Source organism: Osmia lignaria, unplaced genomic scaffold, assembly GCF_051020975.1.
Source record: "Osmia lignaria lignaria isolate PbOS001 unplaced genomic scaffold, iyOsmLign1 scaffold0002, whole genome shotgun sequence".
NCBI lineage: Eukaryota > Metazoa > Arthropoda > Insecta > Hymenoptera > Megachilidae > Osmia > Osmia lignaria.
In genome coordinates, this window is record NW_027478159.1 from 28,514,510 (window position 1) to 28,538,326 (window position 23,817).

Consider the following 23,817-nt stretch of genomic DNA (forward strand, 5'->3'; position numbering starts at 1 on the left):
AAAAGTAGGAAACTTAATTCTCTACAAAAAAGGTCTCTGAACATTTTGCCATACCTCGCTTCGTTTCCGAGATATTTGCATATTTATCTCAAGGGAAGGGGCCTGACGGACATATTTCGAGATATTTCTTCTTCTTGTTGTTCTTCTTCTGCACAGCTAAGCTGGAAGTGGCATTTGCGGCTCGCACTAGTGCAGAGTTATCTCAAAGAAAGGGGCCACGGTGTTTCTGTATCTCTATTATGTTGGTGCGGCTTCGGAACTTTTAAATATCTCGATATATATCGAAAACTACGCTTCTGATCAAAAAATATCATAGAACCTAAATTGTAGGAAACATAATTCTCTACAAAAAAGGTCTCTTAACATTTTGCCATAGCTCGCTTCGTTTCCGAGATATTTGCAGATATATCTCAAGGGAAGGGGCCTGACGGACATATTTCGAGATATTTCTTCTTCTTGTTGTTCTTCTTCTGCACAGCTAAGCTGGAAGTGGCATTTGCGGCTCGCACTAGTGCAGAGTTATCTCAAAGAAAGGGGCCACGGTGTTTCTGTATCTCTATTATGTTGGTGCGGCTTCGGAACTTTTAAATATCTCGATATATATCGAAAACTACGCTTCTGATCAAAAAATATCATAGAACCTAAATTGTAGGAAACATAATTCTCTACAAAAAAGGTCTCTTAACATTTTGCCATAGCTCGCTTCGTTTCCGAGATATTTGCAGATATATCTCAAGGGAAGGGGCCTGACGGACATATTTCGAGATATTTCTTCTTCTTGTTGTTCTTCTTCTGCACAGCTAAGCTGGAAGTGGCATTTGCAGCTCGCAATAGTGCAGAGTTATCTCAAAGAAAGGGGCCACGGTGTTTCTGTATCTCTATTATGTTGGTGCGGCTTCGGAACTTTTAAATATCTTGATATATCTCGAGAACTACGCATCTGATCAAAAAATATCATAGAACATAAAAAGTAGGAAACTTAATTCTCTACAAAAAAGGTCTCTTAACATTTTGCCATAGCTCGCTTCGTTTCCGAGATATTTGCGGATTTATCTCAAGGGAAGGGGCCTAACGGACATATTTCGAGATATTTCTTCTTCTTGTTGTTCTTCTTCTGCACAGCTAAACTGGAAGTGGCATTTCCAGCTCGCAATAGTGCAGAGTTATCTCAAAGAAAGGGGCCACGGTGTTTCTGTATCTCTATTATGTTGGTGCGGCTTCGGAACTTTTAAATATCTTGATATATCTCGAGAACTACGCATCTGATCGAAAAATATCATAGAACATAAAAAGTAGGAAACTTAATTCTCTACAAAACAGGTCTCTTAACATTTTGCCATAGCTCGCTTCGTTTCCGAGATATTTGCAGATTTATCTCAAGGGAAGGGGCCTGACGGACATATTTCGAGATATTTCTTCTTCTTGTTGTTCTTCTTCTGCACAGCTAAGCTGGAAGTGGCATTTGCAGCTCGCAATAGTGCAGAGTTATCTCAAAGAAAGGGGCCACGGTGTGTCTGTATCTCTATTATGTTGGTGCGGCTTCGCAACTTTTAAATATCTTGATATATCTCGAGAACTACGCATCTGATCGAAAAATATCATAGAACATAAAAAGTAGGAAACTTAATTCTCTACAAAAAAGGTCTCTCAACATTTTGCCATAGCTCGCTTCGTTTCCGAGATACTTGCCGATTTATCTCAAGGGAAGGGGCCTGACGGACATATTTCGAGATATTTCTTCTTCTTGTTGTTCTTCTTCTGCACAGCTAAGCTGGAAGTGGCATTTGCAGCTCGCAATTGTGCAGAGTTATCACAAAGAGAGGGGCCACGGTGTTTCTGTATCTCTATTATGTTGGTGCGGCTTCGGAACTTTTAAATATCTTGATATATCTCGAGAACTACGAATCTGATCAGAAAATATCAGAGAAGGTAAAAAGTAGGAAACTTAATTCTCTACAAAAAAGGTCTCTTAACATTTTGCCATAGCTCGCTCCGTTTCCGAGATATTTGCAGATTTATCTCAAGGGAAGGGGCCTGACGGACATATTTCGAGATATTTCTTCTTCTTGTTGTTCTTCTTCTGCACAGCTAAGCTGGAAGTTGCATTTGCGGCTCGCACTAGTGCAGAGTTATCTCAAAGAAAGGGGCCACGGTGTTTCTGTATCTCTATTATGTTGGTGCGGCTTCGGAACTTTTAAATATCTTGATATATCTCGAGAACTACGCATCTGATCAAAAAATATCATAGAACATAAAAAGTAGGAAACTTAATTCTCTACAAAAAAGTCTGTTAAGATTTTGCCATAGCTCGCTTCGTTTCCGAGATATTTGCAGATTTATCTCAAGGGAAGGGGCCTAACGGACATATTTCGAGATATTTCTTCTTCTTGTTGTTCTTCTTCTGCACAGCTAAGCTGGAAGTGGCATTTGCAGCTCGCAATAGTGCAGAGTTATCTCAAAGAAAGGGGCCACGGTGTGTCTGTATCTCTATTATGTTGGTGCGGCTTCGGAACTTTTAAATATCTTGATATATCTCGAGAACTACGCATCTGATCGAAAAATATCATAGAACATAAAAAGTAGGAAACTTAATTCTCTACAAAAGAGGTCTCTTAACATTTTGCCATAGCTCGCTTCGTTTCCGAGATATTTGCAGATTTATCTCAAGGGAACGGGCCTGACGGACATATTTCGAGATATTTCTTCTTTTTGTTGTTCTTCTTCTGCACAGCTAAGCTGGAAGTGGCATTTGCAGCTCGCAATAGTGCAGAGTTATCTCAAAGAAAGGGGCCACGGTGTTTCTGTATCTCTATTATGTTGGTGCGGCTTCGGAACTTTTAAATATCTTGATATATCTCGAGAACCACGCTTCTGATCAAAAAATATCATAGAAAGTAAATTGTAGGAAACATTATTCTCTACAAAAAAGGTCTCTTAACATTTTGCCATAGCTCGCTTCGTATCCGAGATATTTGCATATTTATCTCAAGGGAAGGGGCCTGACGGACATATTTCGAGATATTTCTTCAGAAGAAGAATGTTGTTCTTCTTCTGCACAGCTAAACTGGAAGTGGCATTTCCAGCTCGCAATAGTGCAGAGTTATCTCAAAGAAAGGGGCCACGGTGTTTCTGTATCTCTATTATGTTGGTGCGGCTTCGGAACTTTTAAATATCTTGATATATCTCGAGAACTACGCATCTGATCAAAAAATATCATAGAACATAAAAAGTAGGAAACTTAATTCTCTACAAAAAAGGTCTCTTAACATTTTGCCATAGCTCGCTTCGTTTCCGAGATATTTGCATATTTATCTCAAGGGAAGGGGCCTGACGGACATATTTCGAGATATTTCTTCTTCTTGTTGTTCTTCTTCTGCACAGCTAAGCTGGAAGTGGCATTTGCGGCTCGCACTAGTGCAGAGTTATCTCAAAGACAGGGGCCACGGTGTTTCTGTATCTCTATTATGTTGGTGCGGCTTCGGAACTTTTAAATATCTTGATATATCTCGAGAACTACGCATCTGATCAAAAAATATCATAGAACATAAAAAGTAGGAAACTTAATTCTCTACAAAAAAGGTCTCTTAACATTTTGCCATAGCTCGCTTCGTTTCCGAGATATTTGCAGATTTATCTCAAGGGAAGGGGCCTAACGGACATATTTCGAGACATTTCTTCTTCTTGTCGTTCTTCTTCTGCACAGCTAAACTGGAAGTGGCATTTCCAGCTCGCAATAGTGCAGAGTTATCTCAAAGAAAGGGGCCACGGTGTTTCTGTATCTCTATTATGTTGGTGCGGCTTCGGAACTTTTAAATATCTTGATATATCTCGAGAACTACGCATCTGATCAAAAAATATCATAGAACATAAAAAGTAGGAAACTTAATTCTCTACAAAAAAGGTCTCTTAACATTTTGCCATAGCTCGCTTCGTTTCCGAGATATTTGCATATTTATCTCAAGGGAAGGGGCCTGACGGACATATTTCGAGATATTTCTTCTTCTTGTTGTTCTTCTTCTGCACAGCTAAGCTGGAAGTGGCATTTGCGGCTCGCACTAGTGCAGAGTTATCTCAAAGAAAGGGGCCACGGTGTTTCTGTATCTCTATTATGTTGGTGCGGCTTCGGAACTTTTAAATATCTCGATGTATCTCGAAAACTACGCTTCTGATCAAAAAATATCATAGAACATAAATTGTAGGAAACATAATTCTCTACAAAAAAGGTCTCTTAACATTTTGCCATAGCTCGCTTCGTTTCCGAGATATTTGCAGATATATCTCAAGGGAAGGGGCCTGACGGACATATTTCGAGATATTTCTTCTTCTTGTTGTTCTTCCTCTGCACAGCTAAGCTGGAAGTGGCATTTGCAGCTCGCAATAGTGCAGAGTTATCTCAAAGAAAGGGGCCACGGTGTTTCTGTATCTCTATTATGTTGGTGCGGCTTCGGAACTTTTAAATATCTTGATATATCTCGAGAACTACGCATCTGATCAAAAAATATCATAGAACATAAAAAGTAGGAAACTTAATTCTCTACAAAAAAGGTCTCTTAACATTTTGCCATAGCTCGCTTCGTATCCGAGATATTTGCATATTTATCTCAAGGGAAGGGTCCTGACGGACATATTTCGAGATATTTCTTCAGAAGAAGAATGTTGTTCTTCTTCTGCACAGCTAAACTGGAAGTGGCATTTCCAGCTCGCAATAGTGCAGAGTTATCTCAAAGAAAGGGGCCACGGTGTTTCTGTATCTCTATTATGTTGGTGCGGCTTCGGAACTTTTAAATATCTTGATATATCTCGAGAACTACGCATCTGATCAAAAAATATCATAGAACATAAAAAGTAGGAAACTTAATTCTCTACAAAAAAGGTCTCTTAACATTTTGCCATAGCTCGCTTCGTTTCCGAGATATTTGCAGATTTATCTCAAGGGAAGGGGCCTGACGGACATATTTCGAGATATTTGTTCTTCTTGTTGTTCTTCTTCTGCACAGCTAAGCTGGAAGTGGCATTTGCGGCTCGCACTAGTGCAGAGTTATCTCAAAGAAAGGGGCCACGGTGTTTCTGTATCTCTATTATGTTGGTGCGGCTTCGGAACTTTTAAATATCTCGATGTATCTCGAAAACTACGCTTCTGATCAAAAAATATCATAGAACATAAATTGTAGGAAACATAATTCTCTACAAAAAAGGTCTCTTAACATTTTGCCATAGCTCGCTTCGTTTCCGAGATATTTGCAGATATATCTCAAGGGAAGGGGCCTGACGGACATATTTCGAGATATTTCTTCTTCTTGTTGTTCTTCCTCTGCACAGCTAAGCTGGAAGTGGCATTTGCAGCTCGCAATAGTGCAGAGTTATCTCAAAGAAAGGGGCCACGGTGTTTCTGTATCTCTATTATGTTGGTGCGGCTTCGGAACTTTTAAATATCTTGATATATCTCGAGAACTACGCATCTGATCAAAAAATATCATAGAACATAAAAAGTAGGAAACTTAATTCTCTACAAAAAAGGTCTCTTAACATTTTGCCATAGCTCGCTTCGTATCCGAGATATTTGCATATTTATCTCAAGGGAAGGGTCCTGACGGACATATTTCGAGATATTTCTTCAGAAGAAGAATGTTGTTCTTCTTCTGCACAGCTAAACTGGAAGTGGCATTTCCAGCTCGCAATAGTGCAGAGTTATCTCAAAGAAAGGGGCCACGGTGTTTCTGTATCTCTATTATGTTGGTGCGGCTTCGGAACTTTTAAATATCTTGATATATCTCGAGAACTACGCATCTGATCAAAAAATATCATAGAACATAAAAAGTAGGAAACTTAATTCTCTACAAAAAAGGTCTCTTAACATTTTGCCATAGCTCGCTTCGTTTCCGAGATATTTGCAGATTTATCTCAAGGGAAGGGGCCTGACGGACATATTTCGAGATATTTGTTCTTCTTGTTGTTCTTCTTCTGCACAGCTAAGCTGGAAGTGGCATTTGCGGCTCGCACTAGTGCAGAGTTATCTCAAAGAAAGGGGCCACGGTGTTTCTGTATCTCTATTATGTTGGTGCGGCTTCGGAACTTTTAAATATCTTGATATATCTCGAGAACTCCGCATCTGATCAAAAAATATCATAGAACATAAAAAGTAGGAAACTTAATGCTCTACAAAAAAGGTCTCTTAACATTTTGCCATAGCTCGCTTCGTTTCCGAGATATTTGCATATTTATCTCAAGGGAAGGGGCCTGACGGACATATTTCGAGATATTTCTTCTTCTTGTTGTTCTTCTTCTGCACAGCTAAGCTGGAAGTGGCATTTGCGGCTCGCACCAGTGCAGAGTTATCTCAAAGAAAGGGGCCACGGTGTTTCTGTATCTCTATTATGTTGGTGCGGCTTCGGAACTTTTAAATATCTTGATATATCTCGAGAACTACGCATCTGATCAAAAAATATCATAGAACATAAAAAGTAGGAAACTTAATTCTCTACAAAAAAGGTCTCTTAACATTTTGCCATAGCTCGCTTCGTTTCCGAGATATTTGCATATTTATCTCAAGGGAAGGGGCCTGACGGACATATTTCGAGATATTTCTTCTTCTTGTTGTTCTTCTTCTGCACAGCTAAGCTGGAAGTGGCATTTGCGGCTCGCACTAGTGCAGAGTTATCTCAAAGAAAGGGGCCACGGTGTTTCTGTATCTCTATTATGTTGGTGCGGCTTCGGAACTTTTAAATATCTCGATATATCTCGAAAACTACGCTTCTGATCCAAAAATATCATAGAACATAAAAAGTAGGAAACTTAATTCTCTACAAAAAAGGTCTCTTAACATTTTGCCATAGCTCGCTTCGTTTCCGAGATATTTGCAGATATATCTCAAGGGAAGGGGCCTGACGGACATATTTCGAGATATTTCTTCTTCTTGTTGTTCTTCCTCTGCACAGCTAAGCTGGAAGTGGCATTTGCAGCTCGCAATAGTGCAGAGTTATCTCAAAGAAAGGGGCCACGGTGTTTCTGTATCTCTATTATGTTGGTGCGGCTTCGGAACTTTTAAATATCTTGATATATCTCGAGAACTACGCATCTGATCAAAAAATATCATAGAACATAAAAAGTAGGAAACTTAATTCTCTACAAAAAAGGTCTCTTAACATTTTGCCATAGCTCGCTTCGTTTCCGAGATATTTGCATATTTATCTCAAGGGAAGGGGCCTGACGGACATATTTCGAGATATTTCTTCTTCTTGTTGTTCTTCTTCTGCACAGCTAAGCTGGAAGTGCCATTTGCGGCTCGCACTAGTGCAGAGTTATCTCAAAGAAAGGAGCCACGGTGTTTCTGTATCTCTATTATGTTGGTGCGGCTTCGGAACTTTTAAATATCTTGATATATCTCGAGAACTACGCATCTGATCAAAAAATATCATAGAACATAAAAAGTAGGAAACTTAATTCTCTACAAAAAAGGTCTCTTAACATTTTGCCATAGCTCGCTTCGTTTCCGAGATATTTGCATATTTATCTCAAGGGAAGGGGCCTGACGGACATATTTCGAGATATTTCTTCTTCTTGTTGTTCTTCTTCTGCACAGCTAAGCTGGAAGTGGCATTTGCGGCTCGCACTAGTGCAGAGTTATCTCAAAGAAAGGGGCCACGGTGTTTTTGTATCTCTATTATGTTGGTGCGGCTTCGGAACTTTTAAATATCTCGATATATCTCGAAAACTACGCTTCTGATCAAAAAATATCATAGAACATAAATTGTAGGAAACATAATTCTCTACAAAAAAGGTCTCTTAACATTTTGCCATAGCTCGCTTCGTTTCCGAGATATTTGCATATTTATCTCAAGGGAAGGGGCCTGACGGACATATTTCGAGATATTTCTTCTTCATTTTGTTCTTCTTCTGCACAGCTAAGCTGGAAGTGGCATTTGCGGCTCGCACTAGTGCAGAGTTATCTCAAAGAAAGGGGCCACGGTGTTTCTGTATCTCTATTATGTTGGTGCGGGTTCGGAACTTTTAAATATCTTGATATATCTCGAGAACTACGCATCTGATCAAAAAATATCATAGAACAGAAAAAGTAGGAAACTTAATTCTCTACAAAAAAGGTCTCTTAACATTTTGCCATAGCTCGCTTCGTTTCCGAGATATTTGCATATTTATCTCAAGGGAAGGGGCCTGACGGACATATTTCGAGATATTTCTTCTTCTTGTTGTTCTTCTTCTGCACAGCTAAGCTGGAAGTGGCATTTGCGGCTCGCACTAGTGCAGAGTTATCTCAAAGAAAGGGGCCACGGTGTTTCTGTATCTCTATTATGTTGGTGCGGCTTCGGAACTTTTAAATATCTCGATATATCTCGAAAACTACGCTTCTGATCCAAAAATATCATAGAACATAAAAAGTAGGAAACTTAATTCTCTACAAAAAAGGTCTCTTAACATTTTGCCATAGCTCGCTTCGTTTCCGAGATATTTGCAGATATATCTCAAGGGAAGGGGCCTGACGGACATATTTCGAGATATTTCTTCTTCTTGTTGTTCTTCCTCTGCACAGCTAAGCTGGAAGTGGCATTTGCAGCTCGCAATAGTGCAGAGTTATCTCAAAGAAAGGGGCCACGGTGTTTCTGTATCTCTATTATGTTGGTGCGGCTTCGGAACTTTTAAATATCTTGATATATCTCGAGAACTACGCATCTGATCAAAAAATATCATAGAACATAAAAAGTAGGAAACTTAATTCTCTACAAAAAAGGTCTCTTAACATTTTGCCATAGCTCGCTTCGTATCCGAGATATTTGCATATTTATCTCAAGGGAAGGGTCCTGACGGACATATTTCGAGATATTTCTTCAGAAGAAGAATGTTGTTCTTCTTCTGCACAGCTAAACTGGAAGTGGCATTTCCAGCTCGCAATAGTGCAGAGTTATCTCAAAGAAAGGGGCCACGGTGTTTCTGTATCTCTATTATGTTGGTGCGGCTTCGGAACTTTTAAATATCTTGATATATCTCGAGAACTACGCATCTGATCAAAAAATATCATAGAACATAAAAAGTAGGAAACTTAATTCTCTACAAAAAAGGTCTCTTAACATTTTGCCATAGCTCGCTTCGTTTCCGAGATATTTGCAGATTTATCTCAAGGGAAGGGGCCTGACGGACATATTTCGAGATATTTGTTCTTCTTGTTGTTCTTCTTCTGCACAGCTAAGCTGGAAGTGGCATTTGCGGCTCGCACTAGTGCAGAGTTATCTCAAAGAAAGGGGCCACGGTGTTTCTGTATCTCTATTATGTTGGTGCGGCTTCGGAACTTTTAAATATCTTGATATATCTCGAGAACTCCGCATCTGATCAAAAAATATCATAGAACATAAAAAGTAGGAAACTTAATGCTCTACAAAAAAGGTCTCTTAACATTTTGCCATAGCTCGCTTCGTTTCCGAGATATTTGCATATTTATCTCAAGGGAAGGGGCCTGACGGACATATTTCGAGATATTTCTTCTTCTTGTTGTTCTTCTTCTGCACAGCTAAGCTGGAAGTGGCATTTGCGGCTCGCACCAGTGCAGAGTTATCTCAAAGAAAGGGGCCACGGTGTTTCTGTATCTCTATTATGTTGGTGCGGCTTCGGAACTTTTAAATATCTTGATATATCTCGAGAACTACGCATCTGATCAAAAAATATCATAGAACATAAAAAGTAGGAAACTTAATTCTCTACAAAAAAGGTCTCTTAACATTTTGCCATAGCTCGCTTCGTTTCCGAGATATTTGCATATTTATCTCAAGGGAAGGGGCCTGACGGACATATTTCGAGATATTTCTTCTTCTTGTTGTTCTTCTTCTGCACAGCTAAGCTGGAAGTGGCATTTGCGGCTCGCACTAGTGCAGAGTTATCTCAAAGAAAGGGGCCACGGTGTTTCTGTATCTCTATTATGTTGGTGCGGCTTCGGAACTTTTAAATATCTCGATATATCTCGAAAACTACGCTTCTGATCCAAAAATATCATAGAACATAAAAAGTAGGAAACTTAATTCTCTACAAAAAAGGTCTCTTAACATTTTGCCATAGCTCGCTTCGTTTCCGAGATATTTGCAGATATATCTCAAGGGAAGGGGCCTGACGGACATATTTCGAGATATTTCTTCTTCTTGTTGTTCTTCCTCTGCACAGCTAAGCTGGAAGTGGCATTTGCAGCTCGCAATAGTGCAGAGTTATCTCAAAGAAAGGGGCCACGGTGTTTCTGTATCTCTATTATGTTGGTGCGGCTTCGGAACTTTTAAATATCTTGATATATCTCGAGAACTACGCATCTGATCAAAAAATATCATAGAACATAAAAAGTAGGAAACTTAATTCTCTACAAAAAAGGTCTCTTAACATTTTGCCATAGCTCGCTTCGTTTCCGAGATATTTGCATATTTATCTCAAGGGAAGGGGCCTGACGGACATATTTCGAGATATTTCTTCTTCTTGTTGTTCTTCTTCTGCACAGCTAAGCTGGAAGTGCCATTTGCGGCTCGCACTAGTGCAGAGTTATCTCAAAGAAAGGAGCCACGGTGTTTCTGTATCTCTATTATGTTGGTGCGGCTTCGGAACTTTTAAATATCTTGATATATCTCGAGAACTACGCATCTGATCAAAAAATATCATAGAACATAAAAAGTAGGAAACTTAATTCTCTACAAAAAAGGTCTCTTAACATTTTGCCATAGCTCGCTTCGTTTCCGAGATATTTGCATATTTATCTCAAGGGAAGGGGCCTGACGGACATATTTCGAGATATTTCTTCTTCTTGTTGTTCTTCTTCTGCACAGCTAAGCTGGAAGTGGCATTTGCGGCTCGCACTAGTGCAGAGTTATCTCAAAGAAAGGGGCCACGGTGTTTTTGTATCTCTATTATGTTGGTGCGGCTTCGGAACTTTTAAATATCTCGATATATCTCGAAAACTACGCTTCTGATCAAAAAATATCATAGAACATAAATTGTAGGAAACATAATTCTCTACAAAAAAGGTCTCTTAACATTTTGCCATAGCTCGCTTCGTTTCCGAGATATTTGCATATTTATCTCAAGGGAAGGGGCCTGACGGACATATTTCGAGATATTTCTTCTTCATTTTGTTCTTCTTCTGCACAGCTAAGCTGGAAGTGGCATTTGCGGCTCGCACTAGTGCAGAGTTATCTCAAAGAAAGGGGCCACGGTGTTTCTGTATCTCTATTATGTTGGTGCGGGTTCGGAACTTTTAAATATCTTGATATATCTCGAGAACTACGCATCTGATCAAAAAATATCATAGAACAGAAAAAGTAGGAAACTTAATTCTCTACAAAAAAGGTCTCTTAACATTTTGCCATAGCTCGCTTCGTTTCCGAGATATTTGCATATTTATCTCAAGGGAAGGGGCCTGACGGACATATTTCGAGATATTTCTTCTTCTTGTTGTTCTTCTTCTGCACAGCTAAGCTGGAAGTGGCATTTGCGGCTCGCACTAGTGCAGAGTTATCTCAAAGAAAGGGGCCACGGTGTTTCTGTATCTCTATTATGTTGGTGCGGCTTCGGAACTTTTAAATATCTCGATATATCTCGAAAACTACGCTTCTGATCCAAAAATATCATAGAACATAAAAAGTAGGAAACTTAATTCTCTACAAAAAAGGTCTCTTAACATTTTGCCATAGCTCGCTTCGTTTCCGAGATATTTGCAGATATATCTCAAGGGAAGGGGCCTGACGGACATATTTCGAGATATTTCTTCTTCTTGTTGTTCTTCCTCTGCACAGCTAAGCTGGAAGTGGCATTTGCAGCTCGCAATAGTGCAGAGTTATCTCAAAGAAAGGGGCCACGGTGTTTCTGTATCTCTATTATGTTGGTGCGGCTTCGGAACTTTTAAATATCTTGATATATCTCGAGAACTACGCATCTGATCAAAAAATATCATAGAACATAAAAAGTAGGAAACTTAATTCTCTACAAAAAAGGTCTCTTAACATTTTGCCATAGCTCGCTTCGTTTCCGAGATATTTGCATATTTATCTCAAGGGAAGGGGCCTGACGGACATATATCGAGATATTTCTTCTTCTTGTTGTTCTTCTTCTGCACAGCTAAGCTGGAAGTGGCATTTGCGGCTCGCACTAGTGCAGAGTTATCTCAAAGAAAGGGGCCACGGTGTTTCTGTATCTCTATTATGTTGGTGCGGCTTCGGAACTTTTAAATATCTTGATATATCTCGAGAACTACGCATCTGATCAAAAAATATCATAGAACATAAAAAGTAGGAAACTTAATTCTCTACAAAAAAGGTCTCTTAACATTTTGCCATAGCTCGCTTCGTTTCCGAGATATTTGCAGATATATCTCAAGGGAAGGGGCCTGACGGACATATTTCGAGATATTTCTTCTTCTTGTTGTTCTTCTTCTGCACAGCTAAGCTGGAAGTGGCATTTGCGGCTCGCACTAGTGCAGAGTTATCTCAAAGAAAGGGGCCACGGTGTTTTTGTATCTCTATTATGTTGGTGCGGCTTCGGAACTTTTAAATATCTCGATATATCACGAAAACTACGCTTCTGATCAAAAAATATCATAGAACATAAATTGTAGGAAACATAATTCTCTACAAAAAAGGTCTCTTAACATTTTGCCATAGCTCGCTTCGTTTCCGAGATATTTGCATATTTATCTCAAGGGAAGGGGCCTGACGGACATATTTCGAGATATTTCTTCTTCTTGTTGTTCTTCTTCTGCACAGCTAAGCTGGAAGTGGCATTTGCGGCTCGCACTAGTGCAGAGTTATCTCAAAGAAAGGGGCCACGGTGTTTCTGTATCTCTATTATGTTGGTGCGGCTTCGGAACTTTTAAATATCTCGATATATCTCGAAAACTACGCTTCTGATCCAAAAATATCATAGAACATAAAAAGTAGGAAACTTAATTCTCTACAAAAAAGGTCTCTTAACATTTTGCCATAGCTCGCTTGGTTTCCGAGATATTTGCAGATATATCTCAAGGGAAGGGGCCTGACGGACATATTTCGAGATATTTCTTCTTCTTGTTGTTCTTCCTCTGCACAGCTAAGCTGGAAGTGGCATTTGCAGCTCGCAATAGTGCAGAGTTATCTCAAAGAAAGGGGCCACGGTGTTTCTGTATCTCTATTATGTTGGTGCGGCTTCGGAACTTTTAAATATCTTGATATATCTCGAGAACTACGCATCTGATCAAAAAATATCATAGAACATAAAAAGTAGGAAACTTAATTGTCTACAAAAAAGGTCTCTTAACATTTTGCCATAGCTCGCTTCGTTTCCGAGATATTTGCATATTTATCTCAAGGGAAGGGGCCTGACGGACATATTTCGAGATATTTCTTCTTCTTGTTGTTCTTCTTCTGCACAGCTAAGCTGGAAGTGGCATTTGCGGCTCGCACTAGTGCAGAGTTATCTCAAAGAAAGGGGCCACGGTGTTTCTGTATCTCTATTATGTTGGTGCGGCTTCGGAACTTTTAAATATCTTGATATATCTCGAGAACTACGCATCTGATCAAAAAATATCATAGAACATAAAAAGTAGGAAACTTAATTCTCTACAAAAAAGGTCTCTTAACATTTTGCCATAGCTCGCTTCGTTTCCGAGATATTTGCAGATATATCTCAAGGGAAGGGGCCTGACGGACATATTTCGAGATATTTCTTCTTCTTGTTGTTCTTCTTCTGCACAGCTAAGCTGGAAGTGGCATTTGCGGCTCGCACTAGTGCAGAGTTATCTCAAAGAAAGGGGCCACGGTGTTTCTGTATCTCTATTATGTTGGTGCGGCTTCGGAACTTTTAAATATCTTGATATATCTCGAGAACTACGCATCTGATCAAAAAATATCATAGAACGTAAAAAGTAGGAAACTTAATTCTCTATAAAAAAGGTCTCTTAACATTTTGCCATAGCTCGCTTCGTTTCCGAGATATTTGCAGATATATCTCAAGGGAAGGGGCCTGACGGACATATTTCGAGATATTTCTTCTTCTTGTTGTTCTTCCTCTGCACAGCTAAGCTGGAAGTGGCATTTGCAGCTCGCAATAGTGCAGAGTTATCTCAAAGAAAGGGGCCACGGTGTTTCTGTATCTCTATTATGTTGGTGCGGCTTCGGAACTTTTAAATATCTTGATATATCTCGAGAACTACGCATCTGATCAAAAAATATCATAGAACATAAAAAGTAGGAAACTTAATTCTCTACAAAAAAGGTCTCTTAACATTTTGCCATAGCTCGCTTCGTATCCGAGATATTTGCATATTTATCTCAAGGGAAGGGGCCTGACGGACATATTTCGAGATATTTCTTCAGAAGAAGAATGTTGTTCTTCTTCTGCACAGCTAAACTGGAAGTGGCATTTCCAGCTCGCAATAGTGCAGAGTTATCTCAAAGAAAGGGGCCACGGTGTTTCTGTATCTCTATTATGTTGGTGCGGCTTCGGAACTTTTAAATATCTTGATATATCTCGAGAACTACGCATCTGATCAAAAAATATCATAGAACATAAAAAGTAGGAAACTTAATTCTCTACAAAAAAGGTCTCTTAACATTTTGCCATAGCTCGCTTCGTTTCCGAGATATTTGCAGATTTATCTCAAGGGAAGGGGCCTGACGGACATATTTCGAGATATTTCTTCTTCTTGTTGTTCTTCTTCTGCACAGCTAAGCTGGAAGTGGCATTTGCGGCTCGCACTAGTGCAGAGTTATCTCAAAGAAAGGGGCCACGGTGTTTCTGTATCTCTATTATGTTGGTGCGGCTTCGGAACTTTTAAATATCTTGATATATCTCGAGAACTCCGCATCTGATCAAAAAATATCATAGAACATAAAAAGTAGGAAACTTAATGCTCTACAAAAAAGGTCTCTTAACATTTTGCCATAGCTCGCTTCGTTTCCGAGATATTTGCATATTTATCTCAAGGGAAGGGGCCTGACGGACATATTTCGAGATATTTCTTCTTCTTGTTGTTCTTCTTCTGCACAGCTAAGCTGGAAGTGGCATTTGCGGCTCGCACTAGTGCAGAGTTATCTCAAAGAAAGGGGCCACGGTGTTTTTGTATCTCTATTATGTTGGTGCAGCTTCGGAACTTTTAAATATCTCGATATATCTCGAAAACTACGCTTCTGATCAAAAAATATCATAGAACATAAATTGTAGAAAACATAATTCTCTACAAAAAAGGTCTCTTAACATTTTGCCATAGCTCGCTTCGTTTCCGAGATATTTGCATATTTATCTCAAGGGAAGGGGCCTGACGGACATATTTCGAGATATTTCTTCTTCTTGTTGTTCTTCTTCTGCACAGCTAAGCTGGAAGTGGCATTTGCGGCTCGCACTAGTGCAGAGTTATCTCAAAGAAAGGGGCCACGGTGTTTCTGTATCTCTATTATGTTGGTGCTGCTTCGGAACTTTTAAATATCTCGATATATCTCGAAAACTACGCTTCTGATCCAAAAATATCATAGAACATAAAAAGTAGGAAACTTAATTCTCTACAAAAAAGGTCTCTTAACATTTTGCCATAGCTCGCTTCGTTTCCGAGATATTTGCAGATATATCTCAAGGGAAGGGGCCTGACGGACATATTTCGTGATATTTCTTCTTCTTGTTGTTCTTCCTCTGCACAGCTAAGCTGGAAGTGGCATTTCCAGCTCGCAATAGTGCAGAGTTATCTCAAAGAAAGGGGCCACGGTGTTTCTGTATCTCTATTATGTTGGTGCGGCTTCGGAACTTTTAAATATCTCGATATATCTCGAAAACTACGCTTCTGATCAAAAAATATCATAGAACATAAAACGTAGGAAACTTAATTCTCTACAAAAAAGGTCTCTTAACATTTTGCCATAGCTCGCTTCGTTTCCGAGATATTTGCAGATTTATCTCAAGGGAAGGGGCCTAACGGACATATTTCGAGATATTTCTTCTTCATGTCGTTCTTCTTCTGCACAGCTAAACTGGAAGTGGCATTTCCAGCTCGCAATAGTGCAGAGTTATCTCAAAGAAAGGGGCCACGGTGTTTCTGTATCTCTATTATGTTGGTGCGGCTTCGGAACTTTTAAATATCTTGATATATCTCGAGAACTACGCATCTGATCAAAAAATATCATAGAACATAAAAAGTAGGAAACTTAATTCTCTACAAAAAAGGTCTCTTAACATTTTGCCATAGCTCGCTTGGTTTCCGAGATATTTGCAGATATATCTCAAGGGAAGGGGCCTGACGGACATATTTCGAGATATTTCTTCTTCTTGTTGTTCTTCCTCTGCACAGCTAAGCTGGAAGTGGCATTTGCAGCTCGCAATAGTGCAGAGTTATCTCAAAGAAAGGGGCCACGGTGTTTCTGTATCTCTATTATGTTGGTGCGGCTTCGGAACTTTTAAATATCTTGATATATCTCGAGAACTACGCATCTGATCAAAAAATATCATAGAACATAAAAAGTAGGAAACTTAATTGTCTACAAAAAAGGTCTCTTAACATTTTGCCATAGCTCGCTTCGTTTCCGAGATATTTGCATATTTATCTCAAGGGAAGGGGCCTGACGGACATATTTCGAGATATTTCTTCTTCTTGTTGTTCTTCTTCTGCACAGCTAAGCTGGAAGTGGCATTTGCGGCTCGCACTAGTGCAGAGTTATCTCAAAGAAAGGGGCCACGGTGTTTCTGTATCTCTATTATGTTGGTGCGGCTTCGGAACTTTTAAATATCTTGATATATCTCGAGAACTACGCATCTGATCAAAAAATATCATAGAACATAAAAAGTAGGAAACTTAATTCTCTACAAAAAAGGTCTCTTAACATTTTGCCATAGCTCGCTTCGTTTCCGAGATATTTGCAGATATATCTCAAGGGAAGGGGCCTGACGGACATATTTCGAGATATTTCTTCTTCTTGTTGTTCTTCTTCTGCACAGCTAAGCTGGAAGTGGCATTTGCGGCTCGCACTAGTGCAGAGTTATCTCAAAGAAAGGGGCCACGGTGTTTTTGTATCTCTATTATGTTGGTGCGGCTTCGGAACTTTTAAATATCTCGATATATCTCGAAAACTACGCTTCTGATCAAAAAATATCATAGAACATAAATTGTAGGAAACATAATTCTCTACAAAAAAGGTCTCTTAACATTTTGCCATAGCTCGCTTCGTTTCCGAGATATTTGCATATTTATCTCAAGGGAAGGGGCCTGACGGACATATTTCGAGATATTTCTTCTTCTTGTTGTTCTTCTTCTGCACAGCTAAGCTGGAAGTGGCATTTGCGGCTCGCAATAGTGCAGAGTTATCTCAAAGAAAGGGGCCACGGTGTTTCTGTATCTCTATTATGTTGGTGCGGCTTCGGAACTTTTAAATATCTTGATATATCTCGAGAACTACGCATCTGATCAAAAAATATCATAGAACGTAAAAAGTAGGAAACTTAATTCTCTATAAAAAAGGTCTCTTAACATTTTGCCATAGCTCGCTTCGTTTCCGAGATATTTGCAGATATATCTCAAGGGAAGGGGCCTGACGGACATATTTCGAGATATTTCTTCTTCTTGTTGTTCTTCCTCTGCACAGCTAAGCTGGAAGTGGCATTTGCAGCTCGCAATAGTGCAGAGTTATCTCAAAGAAAGGGGCCACGGTGTTTCTGTATCTCTATTATGTTGGTGCGGCTTCGGAACTTTTAAATATCTTGATATATCTCGAGAACTACGCATCTGATCAAAAAATATCATAGAACATAAAAAGTAGGAAACTTAATTCTCTACAAAAAAGGTCTCTTAACATTTTGCCATAGCTCGCTTCGTATCCGAGATATTTGCATATTTATCTCAAGGGAAGGGGCCTGACGGACATATTTCGAGATATTTCTTCAGAAGAAGAATGTTGTTCTTCTTCTGCACAGCTAAACTGGAAGTGGCATTTCCAGCTCGCAATAGTGCAGAGTTATCTCAAAGAAAGGGGCCACGGTGTTTCTGTATCTCTATTATGTTGGTGCGGCTTCGGAACTTTTAAATATCTTGATATATCTCGAGAACTACGCATCTGATCAAAAAATATCATAGAACATAAAAAGTAGGAAACTTAATTCTCTACAAAAAAGGTCTCTTAACATTTTGCCATAGCTCGCTTCGTTTCCGAGATATTTGCAGATTTATCTCAAGGGAAGGGGCCTGACGGACATATTTCGAGATATTTCTTCTTCTGCACAGCTAAGCTGGAAGTGGCATTTGCGGCTCGCACTAGTGCAGAGTTATTTCAAAGAAAGGGGCCACGGTGTTTCTGTATCTCTATTATGTTGGTGCGGCTTCGGAACTTTTAAATATCTTGATATATCTCGAGAACTACGCATCTGATCAAAAAATATCATAGAACATAAAAAGTAGGAAACTTAATTCTCTACAAAAAAGGTCTCTTAACATTTTGCCATAGCTCGCTTCGTTTCCGAGATATTTGCATATTTATCTCAAGGGAAGGGGCCTGACGGACATATTTCGAGATATTTCTTCTTCTTGTTGTTCTTCTTCTGCACAGCTAAGCTGGAAGTGGCATTTGCGGCTCGCACTAGTGCAGAGTTATCTCAAAGAAAGGGGCCACGGTGTTTCTGTATCTCTATTATGTTGGTGCGGCTTCGGAACTTTTAAATATCTTGATATATCTCGAGAACTACGCATCTGATCAAAAAATATCATAGAACATAAAAAGTAGGAAACTTAATTCTCTACAAAAAAGGTCTCTTAACATTTTGCCATAGCTCGCTTCGTTTCCGAGATATTTGCATATTTATCTCAAGGGAAGGGGCCTGACGGACATATTTCGAGATATTTCTTCTTCTTGTTGTTCTTCTTCTGCACAGCTAAGCTGGAAGTGGCATTTGCGGCTCGCACTAGTGCAGAGTTATCTCAAAGGAAGGGGCCACGGTGTTTCTGTATCTCTATTATGTTGGTGCGGCTTCGGAACTTTTAAATATCTCGATATATCTCGAAAACTACGCTTCTGATCAAAAAATATCATAGAACATAAATTGTAGGAAACATAATTCTCTACAAAAAAGGTCTCTTAACATTTTGCCATAGCTCGCTTCGTTTCCGAGATATTTGCATATTTATCTCAAGGGAAGGGGCCTGACGGACATATTTCGAGATATTTCTTCTTCTTGTTGTTCTTCTTCTGCACAGCTAAGCTGGAAGTGGCATTTGCGGCTCGCACTAGTGCAGAGTTATCTCAAAGAAAGGGGCCACGGTGTTTCTGTATCTCTATTATGTTGGTGCTGCTTCGGAACTTTTAAATATCTCGATATATCTCGAAAACTACGCTTCTGATCCAAAAATATCATAGAACATAAAAAGTAGGAAACTTAATTCTCTACAAAAAAGGTCTCTTAACATTTTGCCATAGCTCGCTTCGTTTCCGAGATATTTGCAGATATATCTCAAGGGAAGGGGCCTGACGGACATATTTCGTGATATTTCTTCTTCTTGTTGTTCTTCCTCTGCACAGCTAAGCTGGAAGTGGCATTTCCAGCTCGCAATAGTGCAGAGTTATCTCAAAGAAAGGGGCCACGGTGTTTCTGTATCTCTATTATGTTGGTGCGGCTTCGGAACTTTTAAATATCTCGATATATCTCGAAAACTACGCTTCTGATCAAAAAATATCATAGAACATAAAACGTAGGAAACTTAATTCTCTACAAAAAAGGTCTCTTAACATTTTGCCATAGCTCGCTTCGTTTCCGAGATATTTGCAGATTTATCTCAAGGGAAGGGGCCTAACGGACATATTTCGAGATATTTCTTCTTCATGTCGTTCTTCTTCTGCACAGCTAAACTGGAAGTGGCATTTCCAGCTCGCAATAGTGCAGAGTTATCTCAAAGAAAGGGGCCACGGTGTTTCTGTATCTCTATTATGTTGGTGCGGCTTCGGAACTTTTAAATATCTTGATATATCTCGAGAACTACGCATCTGATCAAAAAATATCATAGAACATAAAAAGTAGGAAACTTAATTCTCTACAAAAAAGGTCTCTTAACATTTTGCCATAGCTCGCTTCGTTTCCGAGATATTTGCATATTTATCTCAAGGGAAGGGGCCTGACGGACATATTTCGAGATATTTCTTCTTCTTGTTGTTCTTCTTCTGCACAGCTAAGCTGGAAGTGGCATTTGCGGCTCGCACTAGTGCAGAGTTATCTCAAAGAAAGGGGCCACGGTGTTTCTGTATCTCTATTATGTTGGTGCGGCTTCGGAACTTTTAAATATCTTGATATATCTCGAGAACTACGCATCTGATCAAAAAATATCATAGAACATAAAAAGTAGGAAACTTAATTCTCTACAAAAAAGGTCTCTTAACATTTTGCCATAGCTCGCTTCGTTTCCGAGATATTTGCAGATTTATCTCAAGGGAAGGGGCCTGACGGACATATTTCGAGATATTTCTTCTTCTGCACAGCTAAGCTGGAAGTGGCATTTGCGGCTCGCACTAGTGCAGAGTTATTTCAAAGAAAGGGGCCACGGTGTTTCTGTATCTCTATTATGTTGGTGCGGTTTCGGAACTTTTAAATATCTCGATATATCTCGAAAACTACGCTTCTGATCAAAAAATATCATAGAACATAAATTGTAGGAAACATAATTCTCTACAAAAAAGGTCTCTTAACATTTTGCCATAGCTCGCTTCGTTTCCGAGATATTTGCATATTTATCTCAAGGGAAGGGGCCTGACGGACATATTTCGAGATATTTCTTCTTCTTGTTGTTCTTCTTCTGCACAGCTAAGCTGGAAGTGGCATTTGCGGCTCGCACTAGTGCAGAGTTATCTCAAAGAAAGGGGCCACGGTGTTTCTGTATCTCTATTATGTTGGTGCGGCTTCGGAACTTTTAAATATCTTGATATATCTCGAGAACTACGCATCTGATCAAAAAATATCATAGAACATAAAAAGTAGGAAACTTAATTCTCTACAAAAAAGGTCTCTTAACATTTTGCCATAGCTCGCTTCGTTTCCGAGATATTTGCATATTTATCTCAAGGGAAGGGGCCTGACGGACATATTTCGAGATATTTCTTCTTCTTGTTGTTCTTCTTCTGCACAGCTAAGCTGGAAGTGGCATTTGCGGCTCGCACTAGTGCAGAGTTATCTCAAAGGAAGGGGCCACGGTGTTTCTGTATCTCTATTATGTTGGTGCGGCTTCGGAACTTTTAAATATCTTGATATATCTCGAAAACTACGCTTCTGATCAAAAAATATCATAGAACATAAATTGTAGGAAACATAATTCTCTACAAAAAAGGTCTCTTAACATTTTGCCATAGCTCGCTTCGTTTCCGAGATATTTGCATATTTATCTCAAGGGAAGGGGCCTGACGGACATATTTCGAGATATTTCTTCTTCTTGTTGTTCTTCTTCTGCACAGCTAAGCTGGAAGTGGCATTTGCGGCTCGCAGTAGTGCAGAGTTATCTCAAAGAAAGGGGCCACGGTGTTTCTGTATCTCTATTATGTTGGTGCGGCTTCGGAACTTTTAAATATCTCGATATATCTCGAAAACTACGCTTCTGATCAAAAAATATCATAGAACATGAAAAGTAGGAAACTTAATTCTCTACAAAAAAGGTCTCTTAACATTTTGCCATAGCTCGCTTCGTTTCCGAGATATTTGCAGATTTATCTCAAGGGAAGGGGCCTAACGGACATATTTCGAGATATTTCTTCTTCTTGTCGTTCTTCTTCTGCACAGCTAAACTGGAAGTGGCATTTCCAGCTCGCAATAGTGCAGAGTTATCTCAAAGAAAGGGGCCACGGTGTTTCTGTATCTCTATTATGTTGGTGCGGCTTCGGAACTTTTAAATATCTTGATATATCTCGAGAACTACGCATCTGATCAAAAAATATCATAGAACATAAAAAGTAGGAAACTTAATTCTCTACAAAAAAGGTCTCTTAACATTTTGCCATAGCTCGCTTCGTTTCCGAGATATTTGCAGATTTATCTCAAGGGAAGGGGCCTGACGGACATATTTCGAGATATTTCTTCTTCTACACAGCTAAGCTGGAAGTGGCATTTGCGGCTCGCACTAGTGCAGAGTTATTTCAAAGAAAGGGGCCACGGTGTTTCTGTATCTCTATTATGTTGGTGCGGCTTCGGAACTTTTAAATATCTCGATATATCTCGAAAACTACGCTTCTGATCAAAAAATATCATAGAACATAAATTGTAGGAAACATAATTCTCCACAAAAAAGATCTCTTAACATTTTGCCATAGCTCGCTTCGTTTCCGAGATATTTGCATATTTATCTCAAGGGAAGGGGCCTGACGGACATATTTCGAGATATTTCTTCTTCTGCACAGCTAAGCTGGAAGTGGCATTTGCGGCTCGCACTAGTGCAGAGTTATTTCAAAGAAAGGGGCCACGGTGTTTCTGTATCTCTATTATGTTGGTGCGGTTTCGGAACTTTTAAATATCTCGATATATCTCGAAAACTACGCTTCTGATCAAAAAATATCATAGAACATAAATTGTAGGAAACATAATTCTCTACAAAAAAGGTCTCTTAACATTTTGCCATAGCTCGCTTCGTTTCCGAGATATTTGCATATTTATCTCAAGGGAAGGGGCCTGACGGACATATTTCGAGATATTTCTTCTTCTTGTTGTTCTTCTTCTGCACAGCTAAGCTGGAAGTGGCATTTGCGGCTCGCACTAGTGCAGAGTTATCTCAAAGAAAGGGGCCACGGTGTTTCTGTATCTCTATTATGTTGGTGCGGCTTCGGAACTTTTAAATATCTTGATATATCTCGAGAACTACGCATCTGATCAAAAAATATCATAGAACATAAAAAGTAGGAAACTTAATTCTCTACAAAAAAGGTCTCTTAACATTTTGCCATAGCTCGCTTCGTTTCCGAGATATTTGCATATTTATCTCAAGGGAAGGGGCCTGACGGACATATTTCGAGATATTTCTTCTTCTTGTTGTTCTTCTTCTGCACAGCTAAGCTGGAAGTGGCATTTGCGGCTCGCACTAGTGCAGAGTTATCTCAAAGGAAGGGGCCACGGTGTTTCTGTATCTCTATTATGTTGGTGCGGCTTCGGAACTTTTAAATATCTCGATATATCTCGAAAACTACGCTTCTGATCAAAAAATATCATAGAACATAAATTGTAGGAAACATAATTCTCTACAAAAAAGGTCTCTTAACATTTTGCCATAGCTCGCTTCGTTTCCGAGATATTTGCATATTTATCTCAAGGGAAGGGGCCTGACGGACATATTTCGAGATATTTCTTCTTCTTGTTGTTCTTCTTCTGCACAGCTAAGCTGGAAGTGGCATTTGCGGCTCGCACTAGTGCAGAGTTATCTCAAAGAAAGGGGCCACGGTGTTTCTGTATCTCTATTATGTTGGTGCTGCTTCGGAACTTTTAAATATCTCGATATATCTCGAAAACTACGCTTCTGATCCAAAAATATCATAGAACATAAAAAGTAGGAAACTTAATTCTCTACAAAAAAGGTCTCTTAACATTTTGCCATAGCTCGCTTCGTTTCCGAGATATTTGCAGATATATCTCAAGGGAAGGGGCCTGACGGACATATTTCGTGATATTTCTTCTTCTTGTTGTTCTTCCTCTGCACAGCTAAGCTGGAAGTGGCATTTCCAGCTCGCAATAGTGCAGAGTTATCTCAAAGAAAGGTGCCACGGTGTTTCTGTATCTCTATTATGTTGGTGCGGCTTCGGAACTTTTAAATATCTCGATATATCTCGAAAACTACGCTTCTGATCAAAAAATATCATAGAACATAAAACGTAGGAAACT